This window comes from Xiphophorus couchianus, chromosome 17, assembly GCF_001444195.1.
Source record: "Xiphophorus couchianus chromosome 17, X_couchianus-1.0, whole genome shotgun sequence".
Lineage (NCBI taxonomy): Eukaryota > Metazoa > Chordata > Actinopteri > Cyprinodontiformes > Poeciliidae > Xiphophorus > Xiphophorus couchianus.
The window spans coordinates 11,676,819-11,700,813 of NC_040244.1; the positions used below are offsets into that span (position 1 = coordinate 11,676,819).

General features: G+C 37.2%; 1 long non-coding RNA gene across 1 annotated transcript in view; it reads right to left on the bottom strand.

Annotated features, from left to right (window-relative positions):
• Nucleotides 1-23,995, bottom strand: part of LOC114161173 (uncharacterized) — an 89,233-nt gene that overhangs the window by 47,154 nt on the left and 18,084 nt on the right. The window contains exons 2-3 of the long non-coding RNA XR_003598955.1: nucleotides 22,193-22,908; nucleotides 21,171-21,242 (exon numbers count right to left, since the gene is read on the bottom strand). This is a non-coding gene — a long non-coding RNA (uncharacterized LOC114161173). The remainder of the gene's footprint in view (nucleotides 1-21,170; nucleotides 21,243-22,192; nucleotides 22,909-23,995) is intronic.

Consider the following 23,995-nt stretch of genomic DNA (forward strand, 5'->3'; position numbering starts at 1 on the left):
CTCAACAGGATCATTGAGGGTGCCTGGCAGTACACCAAACTTTTTTACATATATTTATTAGAGTTAGAAAAGGCATTCAAGCATGTGTAGTTCTATGGGACTATTTTGGAAGTGGACGCTTCAAAGCCCCTTAGTATGGGCTGAGTCAGATTTGTTACGAATAAGCGTTGGACAAGTTTACAAAAAGCTTGGCATTTGATTCTGAGTCTTTTATGCTTAGTTGTGCTTGTGTTTTCTGGCTTTAGCAATTTCTGTTTTTGCTGTGGATGTTTTTTTAAGTTCAAAGGCAGAATCAATCGAGATATGTTCAGAGAAGCTTAAAAATAGTTCACTGACAATAATTCGAGACACCAATTGACGTTGTTATCGCTGGCTGAGTGATGGGACAAACACAACTTAACTTACTAGAATAGGACATTTCTCAGTAAATTAGGTCCACAATAGCCAACTGTATTCTGTTTTTATATTGAATTAATGGCTTCTTACTCAAAAAGCATTATTTTAACCCATGACACACTCCAACCAATGTTAGACTGGCATTTGGCTAAACAGGGATAATTTTAGAAATGCTTCAACATTAAATCAAACTGAACTTTTTCTCTTTCAGGTGGCTGACTGTAAAGAAAAATTAAATTTGTCTCATTTTGTATTTAATTGTGGTTCCAGCTGTTAGCATTTAGCATTACATTACAACTTTCTTTTGCCTCACAGTAATCCTACTCAGTTTATTGAAAGACATGATGATGCATGTTAAAACCTTTGCTGATGAGGGAGATGGAGACTCTCATGTCATCTTCTCTTGTAATGCAGTCCGTCTTGAGGCTGCAAACTCGGGTTTTGTTTATTTCCGCTTCGGCCGTTGTTCCGGTTAAGTGTGGAAAATTGTATATGCTACAAAGTTTGGAACATTCTGCAGCGTAATGGTGCCTGAAATGGGTGACAGCGCTCCGTGTTGCTGGCTGCATGAGCCTCTCAGCCCATGGGTCTTACTGATACTCTGACAAATGGAAAGTGCATTTGAGAGGACAGCATCCACCTCTAACTGACCTAAAGAGTTTTTTCCTCTACTCCCTGTGATTCTTCTTTTCTGTTTAAATTTGTGTGTCCCTATTTTCCCACCTCTCTCCAAAGTTACAGGAGCTTGGTGTCAACTTAGTTCTTTTTTAAGTTCTACAAGATATGTGAGATTGATTTAGAGCGACATAGTTGCAAAACAAAATAAAACAAAAAAGAAAAATCTGTTTTTCTCCAAATGTTAATTTTTTCACACCACCTGATTTGTGGTATTCGAAATACCTCATCTTCCTTATTGTGGCTACATAATGGAGGCAGAATTCGATTAATTAAATTTGTCACCATGTGAGAAGACTGTTTACAATTCTGCCAGAGGCGATGAATTTCTCTGTGCTACTCCTAGCAACACTGCATACCAGCGCCAGAGTGTAGATGTGCCTGCAACATGATCCTAAGAATCACAGTGCAGCTGATTGTAAAATATCTGAGGTATATCTTTACGTCGTTAGGTTGTAACTGTCAGAAGGCAAAATGCTTTCACAACATAGAAAACAACAGGGCAAGCTAACATGGACGTAAGGTGATTGTCCTGTTAAGACACTGACCATCTAGAAGCAGACTCTGCTGGACACTTTTCCTTTTACTCTGACATTCTGGATGCCAGCTCTCTGAATGAAACCAGATGTTTAGTAATTTTATTTGTATATTTCTTTCTGTCTATTCTTTCATTCTTTTCTGCAAGCAAAATGAATACATATTTATTCAAAATGAATAAATGTGAAAGCTGTTTTCTGATTTGTTTCCAGCCATCCTGTGCGCCTGTGTATGTGTCCTTTATTTCTGGGCTTCATCAGTATTCGGATCTGATCATTATTCAGCAAGGGAGCCATTCACCTTTACAGCAACTCTTCTGCTCGTTCCCGTTTGCCGCTTTTTGTTGATGCGTCTGACGTTTTCACTCTAATGACTTCTCCCACTTTTTCTCGGATTCGCGCCGTATTGTTATGTCCCTCTCCCTTTGTTTCTTATTTCTTCCATCTTTCCCGGCTCCCTCGCCTCATTTCTGCTTGTCCATAAACACCTCTTATTTTCTGCTTCTCTCTTGTCCTCTCTGTAGCGCTCCCTCCGTAGTGAATGGCTCTTGTGGAGCTCTGAGGGGAGATGAGTCAGTGTGCACGCACACCCCTGCAGGCGTTATGAATGTGTGTGGGAATCTCTGCTACTGTGCATGTGGGTAAGGTGTGTGAGCATCTGTCCGCCTGCGTGTACATGCACAAAGGTCAGTCATGTCCCTCTGGCTCTAAAGCATTGAAGGTTATATTGAATAATTATTTCTTTCCTCTCTGACTTAACTCTACAGTGGATGTGTGTATGATTGCAGCCCTTGAAATTAGTTTGTCTCTCTTGTTTTTAGTCCCAACCAATTTTGTGCAACTTAATCCACCTCCAATGTGGATGTAGTCATAGGAAGTGAAAGTAATTACATGTGTTACTATATAGCACCAATTATTTTATACCGACACAGATGCCTTACCGTCGTCATTCATTAAACAACATAATTGATGAAAGTCAAGCTAGAGAAAGTGCTACACCAAATATCTATACACTCTGTTGAACAATCTTCAGCAGCAGTTATTGAAAAAATAATCTCAGTTTTTCTGGTGTATCTATGATCACTGTCCCGTTGACACGGTTATGGTCAATTTTTTTACCTTCACATGCCTGTCAAAAACATTATCGTAGTTAAGATTTGAATGCTCACTCTATGACTGCAAGGTGCCTGGGTCCATTACCTTCAAAATAAGCCCAGATCATCAGCCTTCCAGCACCATGATTGACAGCTGCAATAAGCAGTTTGCGCTGTATGCCGTGTGTTTTAGGGCTGCATGATGTCAGCGAAACATTTCATTGCAATGCCATATTGCATATTATTTATGATTAACTTGCATACTCCTGACACTTTCCTTTCTTTACAGAAAGTCTGCTCCACTCTCAGCCGCTAGAGGTGTACTGTAGATCAGGTGTGGGGATTGAAGAAAGTCAGAGTTCATGCAACTAGCTAAAAGCCAAACTATGTTATTAGTAGGCAGTGCTTGTAACTTTAACTGTATTGCAGATACTGATCCTTCAATTTAAGTTGTGAATTCAATATAAATTCAATATACTGGAAAGTTAAACTGTGTTTGTTTCATCAAATGCTGCCACTGTGCATTATACTCAAACATTTTTTCTCAAGCATGTTTTTAAGTAGTATTTTAAGCTGTGCTACCAATTTTCCCTCTCATGAAAAAAATGCTCTTTCCAGTACTAAGCACCTTCTTTACTGTAAATAAGCTTGAGAAGTCTGAGAAATACATCTTGGGCTTCCTCATGTTTCTCTGGGAATAGTGCAGTCTTGTCTTGGGTTGAATTTGGCGAGAACATTTTTGAACATTTTTAGGTGAAAATATTGGTTTGAAAATGACCTTTTCAGATTAATGACAAACAGAAGTTGCTAATCTAATATCTTTGCTGTTGGCATTTTGACATTTTGTGTATGGTGCAGAAAAGAATGGTGTAGTAAAGTACCAAACATCCAATGCTTACTCTCTTAAGACCTATTAAAACAGCAAGGGTGAGTTTATTAATTTTGCACACAACTTTCCGATTTTTAAAATTATTTTGTTTAATAAATGACCAAAATATAGTGCCTATTTTGTGGGTTGGACTTAAATAATGTTAGAACCTGTTAAATAATAGATCATTTCAAAAATATTTACTCTTTTTACATAGATAACAAATCATGAAAATCCAAATAGCAATCATAATAGTATGAACTTGTCAGCAGCCATGTTTCTGCTGATACCAATACATTATTAGGAACCAATAATATTTTAATAAGTTGGACAACCTGATAAGCCAGTGAAATAATTTGTTTAAATTCTGTTTGCCTTCATGATTACATCAAATGTATATAATATTCACTTGATAACACTAGAAAAATCTTAAAAATAGAATAAGGATTATATCAGAAGTCCATACATCAACAGGAGACACATTTTGGTATTTCTCTAAATACAAAACCATAGTAGTGTAGCAATACTGTGCTTGTCAATAATAGTAGTTTATGAACATTGAAAGATATAAATCATAATTTCTTGTATTTGCAGTTCCCATTTTCAAAGTGGTAATTGAACCATTTTGCTCTTTTGGAAGGAGACAAGAAGACGGGGCAAGAGAGGAAAGAGCAAACACTGGAAACACGGCCGCATTTTGATAAATAAGTGGTAAGTTTATAGAATTTTACTTGATTAACATGTTTGCTCTCTGTGTGAAGAAATGAATGCATTTAATATCAACCCATAAGGCTGAGCCAAGAATTAGTAGAGATGTCAGAGAATGGTAATGCATCTTCTTAAACCTATTTTTACATTTTAGAGACTCATGCACCATTTATATGAGTCAGAGGTTATTTCAAGAATAAGCATCTTACCTGTCTTGACATTAGCAATTTTATGCTCGTCTTTCTTCCCATTTCAAGCAATCCAAATGTTACTTATTTATGTGTTCGCGTTCACATTTTCTTGGGCTGCTTATATAATGTCACTATATTGGAAGTTCTGCGTAAATGTAACCAAAGTCTCAAAGTTAAAAAAAAAAATCTATTTAAACTTAATAAGCCCTTCAGGTAAAAATACAGACTTCAAGCTAAGTTTTTGGTGTCTACTTACCATTTTGCACTTCTTAATGGATCAATGTTGGAATATCATCATATAGCATTTTTAGTTATTTAACTAAGCTGTGTGTGAATTAGTGCGAGGTTGCAATGAAGAAAAAGTAATGACACTAGATCTGCGGATGATCTACTAATTTTGTTCCAACTTGTCTTGAGTTGCTTATGTAATGTCATTATTTTGGAACTTGTCAAAACCACAGACTCAGTTTCAGTTATTGAAAAACATGACCATTGGTAAATCATGAACAATTAAGATGTCTTTAATTCATTTTGGTATGAACTAATACATGAATGTATTTTTTGAACAACCTCCAAATTTAAAATGGCAACATTATTTTTATATGGCATTAATCATACTGAAGGTTTTTGTATGAATTGAGTTTTAATTATCTACAGCTGTTTTTGTTTTATTTTTGACCTAAACAATAATTTATACTTTGGACACATTGATTCAGTAACTGCTACAGACTGTGATTATATGCAGATAGATAGTGATATAGTAAGATATACAGCACTTTGAGCTGTTTAAATAAAAAACAGTTTGAGAATGGAGTCTTGAGGAATCCCACTTTTGATTTTATGGTTATAAAATGTGCCTAATTACAAAAAGTAGTGTTAATTTAGATATAGAGTGTTAAAGTAAATTGGTGGGGTGGTCACCTCTTCAAACGTTGACCATTAGCTGAAATAGCTTTTTAACTCTTTCCAAACAGAGAGATATATCAGTAACTTTTACATCTGTTACGTTTACTTGCGTATATGTTGCTTTGAAAATCTTCTAACCTACTTTATGATTTCAGAAAGTTTCTGTTTCAGTTGTTTATTTGATTCTATGGGTCTGGCAAAAACAAGATGTGTGTCTGTAAAAGTTAACTTGAATTCCTAAAAAATGTGGCCAATCACAATTGAGGAATAATTTAGCAATCACGTTTTGTACGTGTTCTCCCTTAAAGAATGAAATGATCACTTAAAAACTGTATTTTCTATTTCCTTTGGTTTCTTTGTGAGACATTAAAATCACTTTGATAATCTGAAGTGTGACATAAGGTAAAAACAGAAGAAATTTATTAACAGCTCTTAAATTAAATTTGTCTCATATTACTCTGAAAACGGATGTCAATATGGTGTGTGAGATTTTCAAAGAGCTATTTGGTTTCTGATCTCTAGAAAGTTTATACCCTGCGCAATACAATAGATTCCTTTACATACTGTATAAACACCGGCTGGGGAATACAGTATTTTGAAGAACGAACTCCATAATACTCGTAACCAAACATTTTAGATATACACTGACGCTCTGGGGGGAAAGGAAGCAGCTGACAGAGCGAGTGACAGAATATTGCAGGGGAGGATAAAAGAGTAAAGGGAACCAACAAAGAAAGGCAACAGCAATTAAATATGAATGACGCAAAAATACTGAAGGAAGATAAAACAGTAAGGGAATGACAAATAATGTGAGGGAGAAATTATGCACAGAGACTGCCAAAGCACATTCATAAAGTATAAGTGGGTGGCATAAGAAAAACAACAACAAATGAACACTTAATATGTTGTCTACTGGGAACACTCTGACTTAGAAGAATCGATAAGAAATGCAATATTTAGTCATCGGATCACAAAAGGTTGATAGAAGCAAACCTGAAATCATGCAAAGGAAGTCGCGGGGAATGCAAAGCAATGTGGTTATCGTTTGGAGGATGGCTGCCAGCCGAACAGTGTCGACACTCGCCTACTCTCCCTCTCTGTTGCTTCGCAGAGCAGAGACACAGTCGTGTCATGCACCAACATATTGCATGTTGGTGCTGAGCCATATGGACCGCTGGGGCCATCTTTTCCTTTAGGAAATAATAATATAAGGGGGCAGGAGGCTGTAAAGAGGAAAAAGCACGGGAAAAAAGGGCTGACGAAGCAAATTCAACATTGAAAAAAAAGACAGAGCGGCTAGGAGAGGTGTGGCTTTTGAAAGAAGAAACACAAAGACGACAAGCAGCAGAAAGAGAAACAGTGAGATGAGAGACGATCGGAGCACGTAGGAGAGAGGAGGGGAAGAGAGTGGAGCTGTGACAGTATGTTGAATTATAAATGTGTTGGAAGCACGGTCTCACACTCCAAGCTCCCTCTGCCTGTGTGGGTAGTTCATTGATGTGATCCGGCATGCAGACGCACACACACACAAATACTGTAGCAAGCCACTACTAAACAGTGAAATTGCTCGAAACTAACTCGTCTTACATATCAATTCATTATGCTCAATTATAAAGCCGGAAATGTTGACGTGTCGCATAAGAAACACTAAAAGAGCAACACGTTATATTTCTTAAAACATTTCAGCCATTTCTAAAATTTTAATCAGATTGCCATGGAATATCCATTGTGAAACTGTGTGTAATTTACTGTCAGTACAGCAGTTCTGTGAAGGCCTCAGAGGTTTGTCGGAGAACACGAAGACCAAGGAACACAGTGGAAAAGTCAGCTTCATTACTCATAAAGTTGTGGGAATGTTTAAATCCGGGTAAGGTCTTGAAAGATTATCAAAATTATTCCAAGTTGGAATTAATATTGCACAACTTCGAACTTACCAAAACAAAACTTTCCTACTCTGGAGAGATTGGAGAGATTGATGAGTGGGAGAATGTGTTGGGACAACATGAAAAATATTCAAAACAAAGCAGGTTCCCTTCCCCACAGTGACATGTGGCAGTAGCAACATCATCCTGTGGCACTGCTTTTCTGCATCAGGGACAGGGAAGACTATCAGAGGTTACATAACTCTGCTCTAAATGTTCTCCTTCAGCAGGACAACAGCCCTATGCATACAGATAGTGCCACAATGGAATGGTTTAGATCAGAGCATATTCGTGTGTTAGACCTTAATCCTTGTTGAGAATCTGTGGCAAGACTTTAAAGGGAATAACAGAGGACAACAACAAACTTCCTTTTCATTAAGCCCATATTTTTGTATTAAAAATGTTGAGCTGATGGAATAATCTTACGCACTGTTTACATTCATGATTTTCAGGTGGAAAATCATGATAGCTAGCCAAAATAAAGGCCTAAGCAAAAAAAAAAAATCGATTTAATATCTTTCATTTAGTGAATCGAGTTACTGAAGTAAATGAACTTTTATTTGCTAAAAAATAAACTGTGGTTCTTCTAAATGTATTTTTTTTAAGTTAACAACTGGCTACATTGAGAAATCTGCAGTCATCCATTTAATGTGTTGCAGAAGGGACAAGCTTTGCCAAAGGAATCCAGAGCAGGTGACCAGACCTTTATGTTGCAAGAAAACGTCATCTGACAATCAGGTGCTGAGTAGCAAATTTAGAAAATGATATTCTGGCAAAGGCATGTAAGAAAACAGTGAGAAATACATATTTTTTCATTGGAAAATGTATCTTGAGTGTGCTGCTCTTCACAAAATTATACTCTAAAGTTATGACACAGTTAATTCAATGAAGCATTCAAAAGCTCTCAAGCTGCTTTCACTGACAGCTGTCATGCCTAATACCCATGCGTAACTGCCAGCGAAAAGGATCTTGAATGGTCTGCGGTGATGTAGCTTGGATTCCAGCTGCTTGGCAAGATAAACAATATTCCCTAATAAGCTGCTTTGGGAGAAACAAATCTCACATGGTTTGCAAATTTAGTGAGCTAAGTTTTTTCAAAGACTAATGATGAACTGAGTCACTGTAGTATTTAATTTTTATATTAAGTATGTTTTTGCAGAAGTAAAACAGTGACTACTTGATTCATGTATCTCCCAGGGCAATTGCTCAGCTTTAAACAAGACCTCAGCACAACTGGTTTAAATTTTAATTTGAAATGATTGGTCCGATTATATAAACGTCTAATTTTGGAAGACGCTCCAATGACACAGAGTTTGACCGGTCTGAGATTTTGCTTGTTTCATAACAAAGAATAAAAATTTGACAGTTTTAAAGTACTTATTGTGCATATTGTTCTACTTTTTTTTTTAAAACTAACTAGCTAATCCAACTACTAACTAGCTAATCCAACTAGCTGGCTAATTAGTTGGATTAGTTACCTGCTCAGATATCCAGCCTGCAGTTTGTTGTTCAGGCTTTAGCTTAGTGGCAGTAAAGGTCGATGATATTATCCAGGCTCATCTGAGCTGCAGGAGGTCCAGAAAGCAGGATAATGTTCAATATAAATGCACAGGCCATAGAATTAAAAGGTAAAACATCTTAAGTTATATCCTCTAAAAGTTGCAGGCATTATTGTCAGCGTTTTTCTGACTTTATAAATTAAAACCACAGGTTTTTTTTTGTTTGATTTTTTTACATCGTCACAAATAAAAAGTTTTTCAGTGTTATTTCATTGTGTTTTGTACAATGTATTCGTCTTTTTTGCTTTGAAAGTTGTTAACAGACTTAATGGCACTTTGAAGATTGAAAAACCATCTTAAGTATTTGAACTTTCATATAGGACAAATATGAGTCATCTTGTAATAGCATGTGGGATGGCGTGATGGAAATTATGCACAACACTGACATTTTTATCTAAGCTCCCCATTTATTCACAGGGTCTGTCATGATGTAATTGAGGTTTTTTTTCTCGGTTTTGATCAACTAAGAGATGGAAAGAGAGGAAGAATACAGAAATAAAAGTGACAAAGAGGGAAGAGGACAAACGCAGACAGGATAAAATTGGCTTAGATACTGAAAAATGGCAGATAGCAATAAACAAACAAAAAGTACAGCACAGTAGCAAGCAGCAGAAAGTTAAGTGATAAAGAAAAAAAAGATAAAAACAAAACCACCAAGAAATTAGATGAGTAACACTTCTTCTCTACTTGCCATTTCTTCATATTCCCACCTGGGAGCCATACTCCACAAGTTAAACGGATTCTTCTATTCGACCCAAGACTCGGTTATTCTGCTGCCACAGTAAAGATCTGAAACATTTATGCCCAAAACAAGCTGAAAACGCTTGATTGTTTTCTGATTCCTCCAGAAAGACCTCTTTAAGGCCCAGCAAAAACCATTTGTGCTGGAATTGTTTTTAATGATGTGGTGAATTCTGACTGATGTAAAGGAGGTCTATGAAAGTTGACAAGTTTAGGCAATTCCATCAATTATTCAGAGTTATTTTGAACATATAAATGTTGTTCTTCAATCATGAGGCTACATGTTCCCAAAATGTAACAAAAATTAAGACAAATTTGATTTAGATATGATAGGCAAGAGCTAAACTGAAAAATAATGTCTGGATGAGAGCACTTGTCAGGTATTAATGGAAATGTCATAGATTTGTAATTTGCCCATTTAGGAACATAATCCTCCTCCTGCTCTGAGTCATTTTTTACTGGTTGGCAGGCAGGATGTCCTTTTCGAAACCTTTAAAAACTCCTTTTACCTTAACTAAACATAGTTTTAAAATATGGAAATGACTTCCAATTTAGCACTTGGATTAATTCTAGTGCAATGACGAGCCAGAAAAACTCAAATCCATCCCAAGTGGAAGATCAAATACTTCTTAGGTTCTTAGGCATCTGGGTCACAGTGATAATTTCCTCACCGAGCAAAGACGGCGCCATGACTGAGATCTTAAATAGCTGGCTGTTACCTACACTGTTCTATAAACCTAAGTTTGTGAGAGCTGCAAATGTGGAAAGGAAGATGTAGAGTCTTAAATTTAAAGTATTTTAAATTCATCTCTTATCATCCGTAAAGATCATAATGAAACTTCCTTTCATTCCCCATCACATCATAAATTTTGTTTGAGTTTTGTGAAAAATAAGTCATTGAAGCTCTTCTGTCAACTATAATTAGTTGAAAATATGATGCACTGTAAATGTAAAGCACAAATGGGCAACACAAAAGGGTGAGATCAAAAACTAGGTAGTTCTACTAAACCTATTTATATATATAGAGAGAGAAAAACTATACTGCAGCCCCTTAAAGGCTTCAACGAGTTATTTACCTGAAGTACAATCAAAGAAAATAGTGCAATCTATGCTCACAGCAAGGGAACCTATGGGAGTATATATTTGTCCAACACATCTTGAAAATACACATTTTGTTTAATGTCAGTGTCTAGCCATAAGGTAAATCTAACTGAGATTATCTGCTGAACAATAACAGGCCTTAGCTAATTGGTTTGTCCATTTTCAGTCCTCAGTTATACCTGTTTTTTTTCCTGCAACATCGCTGCAGCAGTTTTGTTAGATTATATAAAAAAGAAAAAGGGTCCCTTATGAAGCGCTATTTTTTTCTCATGTTGGACAGAGAACAGATGGGAAACTACAGCAACTCATGAGGAACTAATTGGCATTAACAGGTACAAACCAGCACATGGTGATCATTTATTTTGTAGCTATGTGTCTCTACATTTGTCAGTGATTATTTCTGCAATGGTCTTTTTCTTTTTAAGTAACACTCTAACTTAGTGTACCATATGCAATCAATTACAGAACCTTATAAGAGTATTTAAACTATTACTGATCTTGTTTTGCTTTTTGTTATAGTGACATGCATCACAGCAAACAAATTAGAGGTTATGCTACAATGGGAGATAAGAATAACTGGTACATGTGTACTTTCCATGGAAAGGAAAAGAAAACGGGGGAACCCCAAGTTACCTGGCTTCCAAAGGAATAATACGTAAGCATAAAATGTTTATCCCTTAGAACAGCAGGGAGAATCAAGTGGCAATTTCAGGGAGAACTCAAAGCACTTTCTCCCAGACAGGTCACAAAGGATAAAACTTCCTGAGGCGAAAAGGTTTACTTCTCAAATTTTTATCCTTCATTGTTGGAAAGTCAAAGTCTGTGTCTGAGTGTATCATAGTGATGGAAAAGAAAAGGGCTTTTCTCAATGGTAAAATGGCTCTGCACTTTATAAAGCATAAATAAAACGTACTGATAATTTTTTTTTTCCTTACATTGAGTTAAAAGACTGCATAAGTAAGCTGAAAGAAGTGGTGGGATAGAAGGAGAATGTAAAAATTATAATACATAAGAAAAAAGTAGCAAATAATTAAAATTAACCTGAAAATATACAGAAATAAGAAATGCGAATGCTACAAATACTTTACAAATCCACATTACAAATACATTCAATTTAAAAACCTATTTTCTAAAACGCATGAGTGTTGCCTATGCATAAATACAGTTATTAATACAAGTAGTGAAAAGAAACCAATTTTACTCAAGAAAAAATGGAAGGATTGTGAAACTGAAAAAATTATTAAAATTTTGTTTGTGTGCATCAAGACCGTAAAGGTTACTGTAGTTCTAAATTTTACATGCAATTTATTGTCTTTATTTAAAATGCAGCTATTTTACACTCAGCTTCTCCAGGTAGCCCCGGTAACACTTTTGCAACACATTTTATGCTTAAAGTGCACGTTTTTCTAAATCAAGATACCTGCAGGTAACCTTTGTATTTTTTATCCCAAAACTTGGTTTCATGCTTCAAGTACTAATAACACCACTTCTTTGTTACACTTACTTCAAAACTTTCAAAGATTATTGGCTGCTCAGACAGAGGATTTGGGTAAGCTGCCGTTAGTTAGTTGTGCCTGTGTGGGCATTTTCTCACTTAATATAATCACAATCTGTTTTACTTAAATTCTTTTCTAAACGTTCACATTTTCATGAGTAGCGAAGTGAAGTTTGTCTCTGAAGAAACAGGAACTCGTGATTTACTGATAAAATCTTCTTAAACATTGGTGATCTCATAAAAAATAAGTATAAATTTTACTAGAACTGCAAGCAGTTAACAAGTTTCAAGCCCAACCCAGGAAGTTTGACCCTCATCCTTCCTTTCTTGCACACATCCCACCCAGCGTCCTGCCATCCCGGTGTTGACGGGTCTCTCTGCATATCGACCGAGTTGGGAATTTGCAGGACAGTACTCGCTGTTGAAAGGTGTTGCTATTACAATACATTTTGCCTATGGGTGCTAGTGTAACACATTTAAACATGTCTGTGGTGCAGAAATGTATTAAATCCTTTCACTAATCTCCATAATGCAAAATGTTTATCAACACTTGGATTATTCAGACTTCTAAAACTTGTAAAAAGTAAAGAATAATGATTGGTGCACCACTGGGGAGTCACTGTACAAAGTGCTCACAAAATTGCCTACAAATGTTCCTCTTTTGATGCTGGATCTCTTTATGAAACAAATTCAGGTCAGCTGTCACTTTATCTTTCTAGCTCAGAGAAAAATAAACCAATTTTAATCCTCCTTTTCAGTACATTTCCCCCCCTCAAGATTTTGGCTCTCCTAACGAAAAAGTAGATATTCAAGATGAGTGTTGATGACTGCGTCCACAATCTCCAGGAGCGTGTGTAATAACTCATTCCTCTGAGCTACTGACTCATATAAATTCAATTTCCTCTCAGCCAAAGTTGTCAACACTCTAATATTCCTGCAGGGAGGGTGCTTCAAAACACAACTCCTGACCTTCTGACAAGTTGTTTATCCTGTTCTAATGCAAGAAATTTACTTTTAACAGGGCATCACGAGAATACAAAATGGAATTTTGCTCCAAAATGAACGTCGAACTGCACAATACCATCACTCACAAAAATACTCCAGATGAGTTATTCTAATTTATCAAGACATACTTATAACCCCACTATCATGGCAGGGCTCTCAGTAGTATGAAAGTGGAATTCATTTCATTCAATCTGTATCACCGTAGCTATTGTGATTGTACACTATCTTGCAAAACAGGAATAATGTAATAATTACACATAAAAACTGTGGTTGCACCTCAGCTTTAAGCCTGAATTATGATAGAAAAACAACTCACTATGTCCTACAGCACACAAAAGAAGCCACACAGTCAAAATTTTGGTAGCAATTCAAGTAATACATTAAGAAAGAATTTACTTAACTGAAGGGTGTCTGGTATGTCAAGGTTTCATTTTTGCTCTTGAAATTGATTTGGTTCAAGCAAAGATCTCAGTCGTGCAGTGGGTCAATTTTTAGATCAATGCAAAAAAACTGGGATGAGTGACTCAGCCGATTTAGATCTGAAGCTACAGTTTTTAGCGGAAAAGCTCTGGGCACCCAAGCGCAAGGGTCAGGATCCGCTTAAGTGGAGGAGATTGGTGTATCTTGTGCACAAGTTATGCTGGGATGTAGCATAAAATGAATGCTTTGGGATTATGTCTGCAGTAAAACGGGTGCAGCTCTGGTCTGGCGTGGTGAAGAAAAAGGAGAACCATTAAGTGAGGTTCTCTGTTTAGGAGTAGGTCCATTTTCAGGCCCTTACCTAGGGACATGAGACACGGATAATGACCGAAAGAACAAGATAAGAGCGACTGAAATAAACTTCTTTATCTAATTGGAAGCTACTTTTAGAAAAAAGTGACCACAGCTGCTTTCTACCAAGCAGTTACTTTGGTTTATTAATTTTCTCCAGCCATCTGAAGTCTGATTTGAGGTGTGCTCGACTCGATTGCTGTGCAATTAAGCATGGCTGTACACTAAGTTTACCTTGATTAAATCATCTGTAAATGGCAAAAGACTACTACAGAGCGCAAAGACCAACTGCCTTCTAAATAGGGCCCTGATGGCACAGCCGGAGTGAAATGTGTTTCTCGCGTATTTGTATGTGGAAGTAAGTGTGACAAATTCACTCCAGCTTTTGGCTGTCTCCTTCGCTTCAGGGAAGCTTCAGTCTGATTTAACTAGTAGCTGGAAAATTGTGTGGCTGTTCAATATTTAATTAGTTTGACAAGGAGGTGTGAGACCGAACTCTAATTCCGGAAATATTGCCTGATTGCCATCTTGGTTCCAAATGTTGCAGAAAAATAATACACAAATAAATAAATGGATAATAAGGGGTACGGATAAGCCCCTTACCTAACTGATTTTCCTACCCTTCTCTGCCTTTGGCCACAGCATGTGAACTCATTTCAGTAAGCACAATTTGTTTTGATTGTGCAGGCATGCGCAGATATGGTGCAACCAAAAAAAGAAAAATTATACACATGCCAACATGTTCATGTTAGTACATATACAGTATATATAGAAACTAATTTATTTTGTCAAAATGCTGACAACAGGCCAGGAGAGAGTATAACATACTAAACTTGTTCAAGGTAGGTACGAAACTAAAATTAAATCTTTAACTACTGGAGTCGGCTCTACACTGGGGAGAACAATCATTTTTATGGTGGTTTTATTTTTATTGAAAAAGATAGAATAGCAACTTGAAACTGAATAGAAAAAAAAGATGAGAAATAACTATTTGATCCAGAAGCCATACATCTTAAATCACTGAAGAAATATTTGTTAGCACAAGTAGACGTTTTCCTGTAGTTGGACAATAGGTTTGCACACCACCATTTATAGATGTCAGGGAACTTATTTGTTGTGTTCTGCAAACGGCTGGTTAGAATAATATTGTTCCGTCGGTCACTCCTTTGTTGCCTTGGTGATGGGTTTTTTTACTGTATGACCCTATCCAAAACTTTAGTATTTTGAATGGAATAAGGTTCTTGTCTGATGCTACATAAGACCTTTGCCATCCAAGGTCCATCCATTACCCATTAATGTGGTTCTGTTCTTCAGTACTTTTACAAAAAAAAAAACTGCCACTCATAATCCTTCCTCTCTTATGCTTGGATATGGAAATTGTGTTTTTCAAGTCAAGCTTAGTCTTTTCCTCAATGACAGCAAGTTATATTTGGTGCCAAAGTAAATGCACAAGCAGGCCCTCTGACCACCACCAGCAGTTGGAGCGTTCTGCCCAAGGACTCAATGGCTGAGACAAACTACAGTACTTCCTCCTGAGTCACTATAGCCCAAACAGTTCAGTTTGGTTATTCACCTGATCACAGTGTTCTCTCTCAATAACTTTATTTTTATGTTAACCTGCAAACTAAAAACAGGCCCCTATGCAAGTTTTCTAGATAATGGCTGTGATCCATTATATAATGACTGGTGGTCTTCATAGTTACTGCTGTCATGGCTGATCCTGATCTTTCTAATCGCATAAGGCGTGTTTACTCCACTGTTGAATATATACAACGTTTGTCACCTATTCAGAAATCTTCTTGCTGCAAGTCAATTTCAGCCTTCTTTAGATCAACTGTGTAAACAGCTTTTTGTGTTTTGGAAACGTGCTGGAGAGGTTAAAGTGAACCACCTAACAGCCAGAGATCAGCATTAAATTTATCTGACCAACTGACTCCCAAAATGAACTTAGCAGCTTATTTTACTGAGGCGTCTCATTTTTCTGCATTCTACGTAGCTAATCAATAGGGCTCTGCTTGAAAAGGATGAGATCATTGCCCTTACCTCCATACACATTTATCACAGGAGTAGCAACCCTGAAGCACACGCTCCATTAGTTCTTCTTTGTTTTAGCTTTACTTCAGTGACTTTGTAATATTACCACACAAAGAATAACTTACTATAATATTTTTAGAAGATATTTTTGACAGGATAAAGAGTTTTCTAGAAATAAAATGAACTGTTTACAAGGAATAAAACCAAAGGTCTCAGAAAAATAAAACATTCAGAATGAGATGGAATTTCAGCTCAAATTTAATGTTCCTTAAAAATTAAATAATGGCCTGTCATGATTTAATTCAGTTTGCTTCTGACTGTTGCAGTGAGTGTTAATACCATAGTACAATCTCAAGAGCTGTCTGGGACCTTCTGAATGAGCAGCTTATAATTATAAGGTAAAAGGTATATACATTTTTTTTTTTTAATTAGTCATTTGGTTGTTTTTGACTGGAGGAATTCAAAACAACTGCTACATGGTTTAGGTCTGACTGCAAAAAGAAAAAGATTTTTGCTTTTTGTGGATATGAAAATGCTCGTCTGTGCAATCAGAGAGTAGCTGACATGCTACAGTGGGAATAATATTCACACAGTAGCTAACCAAAGTCACATTACAAATACTAAAAACATACCAAGAAATCCACTAAGGACGGAAAACTAAGTGGAAAATTTGTTGGACTATTGTTTTATAAAGTTTAGAAATAATCCTGCTAGTGCTACCGCAAAGCAACAGTAAGGTAATGGCAAGTTGAGTTATTGGATGTGACTAAATGCATGTGAAAGAAAAGTCAGTTCCTACTGTATTTATTGGTGCTTTTCATCCTCATTCTCCATGTAAAGCACTTAGCATCGCTGCTGTTGACGCCTTGTCATGTTGTTGATTTACTTGCATGTACACAAGCTAGCCATGAACAGACCAAATTACTCATGCAAATCTCTTACAATCCTTCTGGTTTCCCCTATTCCTCATCTCTGTTTGTATACCTCTTATTTTATTTGAGCGAGTGTGTGCTTGTGTATGTGAGTCCAAGGGTGGTTTCAGTCTGTAATTGGATTTGGCAGATTATGCTACATTGTTGTAATGTCCATGTTTTACAAATCTCTCCCTCCTCGGGAACCCCAGCGCCAGCAGCCTCGCAGACGATAGGAGATGAGGTAACAGCTATCCCTTTTTCTTCACCCCCTACTCTTCTGTTCCGACTTCATTTACGTTTTCTTTTCAAACTTCAGGTGTAAACAGTTTAATGGAGTTATGATCTGCCTCCAACATCCTCTCACCGGCTGGCGAAAGCCTCATAGTTGTCCAGCATCCAAATAGGAAAGTGGCAGGCACCAATACATTTTTCAGAAGCCATTCTTTTGCAATTGATATATTATGGGACCATAGCAGCACTCTTACATTTGCACTTTTATGCAGTCCAGAGGAGGTTAATGAGGGTCCTTTCACACTGCACCACCACAGCTCCTGCCAAGTGAATGATTACCGGGATATTTCATTGTAGGCAGAAAACACTCATCTAGTGGCTTACACACAGCAACTGCACAGGAGCTATCAAATAGGGCAATGCTGTCATCTGTTGTGCACTGGAAAAGTATTCAAACCCATTTAATTTTCCACATTTTGTGACATTACAACCACAATTTTCAGTGTCTTTTAGTAGGATTATATAGATTAACAAAAAGTTGGGCGTACCTATGGCGTAGAAGGGAAACCTGCATGACTTTCCGACATTGCAGGTGTTAGCTATTTAGTTACACTAAGCACAAAATGCTTCCCCCCCCACAAGAAGTGATGAAACGTTCTGGTCTAACTGTATTAGTGTTTCAGTTGAAATATCTACAATAGAGATGATGGAACTGCAGACGCATAATATTGGAAAAAAGGTGAATAGAGGCAGAAGTTATTTTTCAAAATAAAAGTATAAAAAATACTCCAGAAACTGCAGTTAAAATGAGGAACAAGACAGAGAAAAGCTGCATGCAGATCACAAATAGGCAGAAATTTCAACCTGTGGCTAAAGGGGGCTCGGGAAACTAAACTTAGGAGGCGGAATAGAAATGCACGGCACACGCTTCATATGTTAATTTGAAAAAAACTTTTGAAAACAATGTAAATTTTCCTTTACACTTAATTATGATCATATTGGCTTTTATTTATCACATAAAGTGTTCTGGTTATTTAAAAACAACTTTACTTTTAGATACTTTTTAACTTTTAATTCTTAGTATAATGTTTGATTTTAATCATCTTTGTTATCCCTTATAATCTCCAGAACATGATTTTTTTATTTTTTATTTTTATTTGTCTCGACTGGTTTGGCTTTGCAAAAAAAAAAACAATGGCAGTCAATCCTTCCCAGAATGAAAAAAAAGGTTAAGCATAATAATAACACATAATGTAAATTTAAGAATCTGTGGAGTCTGCCACTGATATATATATACATATGTATACATTCCTAAGCATATTATTGGCACAGGCACCCTCTTGATCAAATGTTAAGCCACAGAAGGTTTTTTTTTTTGGTTTTTTTTCCATTTCCCACTGTTCCACACACATAATGAGCTCTTCTCAACTTTCCCGACCATTATCTGAGCTTGGAACTTTTATAGCAGCCTCTTCCAAGCATGATTAATGATGTGTTTCCAAGATTAAATACCAGAAGATACTGAGGCTATTTCTATGCCTGGGGCTTCTTTTTATTGCAAATGTACCTGTGTTTGTATCTCTCTTGTGTTCTGCATAATGTATGCTCAAAGTGTCACCTTTTTAGCTCAAAAGCATCGACCAAAAAGAGCTCAGATACTTTCTTTCATCCTACCACCTGACTTAACAAGTTAATCTCAAATTCTGTTTGCACACACAGATAGAGACACGGACCATCTTCCAGGAAGTAACTTCTAAGGGAAAACTGGCTAAGGATAAAATACAGGAACATCTGCTCTGGATCACAGTCTCAGCTGGATCTGGGCTACTTGTGCATAAACCCATTACACAGCTTGTCCTTGCTAAGATAGATTACTACCTGCGCACATAAAACACATTTGCTCTATTTCACACGGATGCGCAGGTGCACAGATGCAGGAACATTTTTGAAGGAACCAAAACTACATCACACGGGGAGGCTCCTGCTGACCCCTGCCACCGAGTGAATGCAATTTTTAGTTTTCTCAGTTACATTTCACTGAACCCTTGCTGGGGGTCGCAGATTTCTCACAGCATAATACTGTTTAGTCATGCTTCAGCTGGCTGGAAACGTCACAGACAACTAGACTATAGGGCAAAAAGTGTGTTGATACACCCCAGTCTTTTATTTACACTTACAGTAAATAATAAGGTATGTGACACATTCAGTTACTGAAGAAGGAATTTGCAGTGAAGGTTCCTGAAGTTGCATCATACATGTATTTCTTGATTCTTTCTCCTCAGAACTACAAAGAGTTTGAGTAGAAAAGCATAGCTTCAGTTTTGTAAACATATATATATTACCATTCAAGCAGGATTCGCTGCCTACATTCCTTCTGAAATCCCAAGTTCATAATTAATTATGAATTGGCTAATAGGAAAATGCAGGATATGCCTATAATATGTACATATTTAATAATTGTAGACTGGTAACAGCAGAGGAAGGTCAGCACCAGATTTTTACATACACTGTACCAAGGATACAAGGCTATTTTATTCTCACTTAAATCAGAATAAACTTTTCCTGTTTTGTGCAACTTAGTTTTACCTACAGTATGTCAGAATAATGCAAAAAACTGTCACTATGTCCTGACAGTATGATATGAGAAGTAATTTGTGAAATAGCAATTATTCTTTTCCGCATAAAGCATATGACCACATTCCAACACAAGTTTTTCTCTTTAAGTTCAAAAGTCTAACAGGTTTTGTGAGAATAAAGGCTAAATAAAGAAGCACCAAAGTTTTAGAAGTGGTCAGTTGAAACAAAGTTGCATTTCATGTGCCGGTTATTTTCTGCTCTGCTGTCTTTTTTTAGCATTACTGTTTAGCAGCTGGGACTACAAGGAATTGTTCTTACAAATCCTGTTCTGTCCAGATGAAATCCTACTGGATTTTGTTTCGTTTTACACGTTTTACACCCTCAGTGTCCAAACTCAAGTCCCATGATCATTCAGCCATTCGCTGCAGTCCACTATCCACCTTCTGTTTGAGAGGTTGGTGTGAAACATTTGGTGACAAAAGAAAAAAATGAAATATTTGTTTTTTCATTTCTATTAACACTATGCAATATATTCCTACAGGGAAGCATGTTATTCTGGCTAAATGTTTATCATATGTGGTGCCCGGCTTTACAAGCTGCCACATTTGATCTAATTCGGTTATCTACTTCAGTTATGTAAAATTTTAAACGTTCATTTTCTTGAATCTGTCTGCTTACATTGCTCTCTCCTGTGTCTCCACAGTTTGTCATTGTGTTCATTTGCTCATGTTATCCAATTATCTCTGTCCTCAGTCAGACTCAGTCTTTCAATCAGTCTTTTCCAAGCCACCAGTCTGCAAGTCAACACAATTAGATCCCGACTCCATTACAGCCTTCTCCTCCAAAGTTCACGGCCTGTTCTCTGCCTGTCACTTAGGAATCTGTTTTTTTATAGATACAATATATGAGTGTCTGTGTGGCATTATGTGTATGTGGCCAGTTATGTTAAATGCAACCAGAAGGCATGACCAGAGTTAAGCCACAAACTTTAGATGCTATGCTAACTTTCAACATTACACTTCTTTTCCATTATTAATCCCTGTGCTGTAAGCACTGTTTAATAAATAATCAAACCTTCAGAATAATGCTCCTGTTTAATTAGTTAGCATTAGTGCTGCAGTGCAGTGCTGCAGTGCAGCTGGCTGATACAGCAAGTAAGAAAAGTAATATTCAATACTGGTAAAAATGTGTTTTAAAATCGTACAACTCTTATTTGTTGTTCCAGTGATAGTTCATTGCATCTGTCAATGCAATACAAACAAGATAATATTATAAACCACTAGATTGGTGGGAGCACCTCCTATGCAACCAGTTCTATGGAAAACACACATGAATACAAACATCATGGTTTGTAGTTGTAATTTACCCAAATGCAGTTAGACCACAAGCAGCATGGAATAAAAAAAAAAAAAAAAAAGAGTTAATAATAAAAACAAAGAAACTTACAGTTTATGGCTTGAAGTGAACAGGACATCTAACACAAGACGAATCCAGGAAGGAGCCGTGGCAATTGGAAAGCTTAAATAAAAGAGAAGTATGGGAGAGAGTCATTGAAAGCAGGTGAGACTAATCAGAGGATGGTTGAACAGCTGAGGAAGAATGCTGTGTAGAGAGTAAGACGACTAATTAACACAGAGAGCACAGGGGTAGCTAAACCAAAACATTAAAGAAACTAAAAATACTAATGTAAGAGTAAAAACAAAAAGGCAGAAATTAGATAAGAGATAGATAATAAGAAAAGCAAGATAATGAATAAACTTGCATTAAAAAAAACCTGAAATAGAAAATAAACTAAGAGTTGACTTCACTGTTATGACCTGACTCAAAGGCCACAAAAAGCACCCTATGCAAGATTTCTGAAATTAGTTTGTGTTGATTAAATCAACACAAACTAAGCTTAAAATGAAAGTTTCTAACAAGAAGTATGAAAGTCAGTGACAAAAGTGGTATATGTTGTGCATAATTTGAGGATTTGAGGTGTAATGTGTACAAGCAAAGTTATCTTCAAAGCAATGGTGGTGGCATGAATGTATAGGAGAGCAGAGAAAAGTTAGTTGATATAAATACAACCAGAACCTTAGCTCAGGTAACCCCTCTCAGTACTCAGTGGCATATATGAAGCATAAATATTAATCTAAGCACAAGGCTCCTGCAGAGGTCACAACCATAACTCTTTCTACTAATAATAAAAAACCCAGAAAGGATCAGAATAAAAACACAAGAGAAAACCAAAGTATTTCATAACAGTAAATCATAACAAAACATTGCCCATGGTTGCAGTAGATCCATTTACCCTTTTTGTCCTATTTTTGTTTTCATTAACATGTTTTGCTTCATATACATCTTTTCTTTTTATAAAATAGGCAATTACATATACTACAATCACTGAGTAAAACAAAAAAACATTGGAGACATATGACAATTATTAATGCTAATACTATTTTGGGTTTAGTCTTATAAATTCTTACCTGAAATGTTGCCATCTTCTTCACTATCTTAGTTTTATTGTTATGTCTGGTACTCTGTCGTTATGAGTTTTTCTTGTCTGGGCCTCCAAAATAAACCTGCTTGTCTGCTTGGCAACAGGCAGCTTGGGTTGGTGATTCTCCAGGTCGAGTTGGACAGGGATGAAAGCTCAGTGTTTACAGCAAGGAGTGGGACTGAGGGAGACAACAGGTAGGAGGTTTTCTTATGGGCTATATCTTGGCATGACAGTGTCTGTTTTCACACGTCATTGTGGGATTACATGTGTCTAAGTTGGTGTAGGTCCGCTGGTCTTGCTGTGGCCTCTGCAAGAGGACAGAGGATGGATTTCCTTTTGACCCCTGATAGGTGGAGACATGTCAAGTTGACAGCAGCAGCAACACCCACAGCGAGAGTCTGTTTGTGACTGCACCATTTCACGGCGCAGGGAATGATGGAGCACTGATGTGTTTCGTCGAAAAGCACACAGGCATGCCTGTCCTCCTGTTTTGGTCTTGCTTTCTTCTTGCCTCCATCCTCTTCTTTTCCCGCTACTTTAACTGAGACAGGTGTCTTCTGTCCCACCTGGAATCTGTCACAAAAACGTGTGGGGATTCGGCTTCACTGTCCCCCCTGAAAGCTCTTGTCGATGACGGAGGGTCGATGAGCAGCTTTACTTTCTCCCTTCCTTTTTTTTTCCCTCTCCACTGGGTCCGACTTTCTGACAAGAGAGAAATGCAACAATGAGTGCACTCAAGACCCTTATCAAGGGAGGTTGAAACATAAGATGGACAGAATCAGCTTGACACAGGCAGACAGGCAGATAATGAGGATAGATGGTAGCAGGAGGCAGCATCCCCCTATACACGGTGACACAAAAAAAAGAATAATTCACCCCAATCAGGTCACAATAGCTGACAAGCTCTTATACAGTGTTGTTTTCAATCATCAGTCTTGTTTTCTGAACCTCTGTCCCCTCCCCCGTGAGACACCACTTTGCAATGAAAACACTTCTTGGCAGCCATATAGTCCTGTATATTGCACCAAAATAATTTACGAGTGACAGAAACATTGTGTTGGACCTACAGAGGGAAATGTGTTGCTAAGATGCCCACTTGTTGGTAGTGCCACATTGCATCCACCGAGTCGGTTTGCCATTATTAGCCGACTGAGACTCACTCCTGCTGGAAGCGGCGGTGCCAGCCAAGACAAGCTGACAGCCAAGACGCCCTTGTTACAGTAAGCAAGGAAGCTCAGTGGAAACTGATGGAGATACTCTGAATGCTTACAAAATGAAGTAATCTTTCAACTATTAAATAAATTGGTTAGGGTCAGTGTCCCCGTCTGGGCAGACTGGCCTGAATGTGATTTGCATTTAAGGAAAACAAGCCAACTTCTAAAAAAACAAAAAAAAACAACCTTCCATTTCAAGTGGGGACAAGAAACCCCCTTGATGATCTTAAACATCTGTTGGCCTCTCCTGTTTCTCCTTTCAAAATCATTCACTTCCCTCTGCCAGTGCACTTAACCACATTTTTACAATCCCCTCAGTCACGATTGCACTCACACTTCTTCCCCAAATGCCTTCAGATAAAATATTCAGGTTGTGCTCGAGTATCCTCGAGGATGATATAGCACAGGGATAGCGTGTTGCTTTGTTGGAACCAAGTAAAAAATGCTGTGACGTTGGATTAAATGCTTAATCCGAAGTCCCTTGGCTCCCTCTCAAAGACCAATGACCCTCTTGTCATATTCCAAACATACTGTTAGCATATCTCTCCTCCCAGTTTGCTGCTACTTATCTGTGA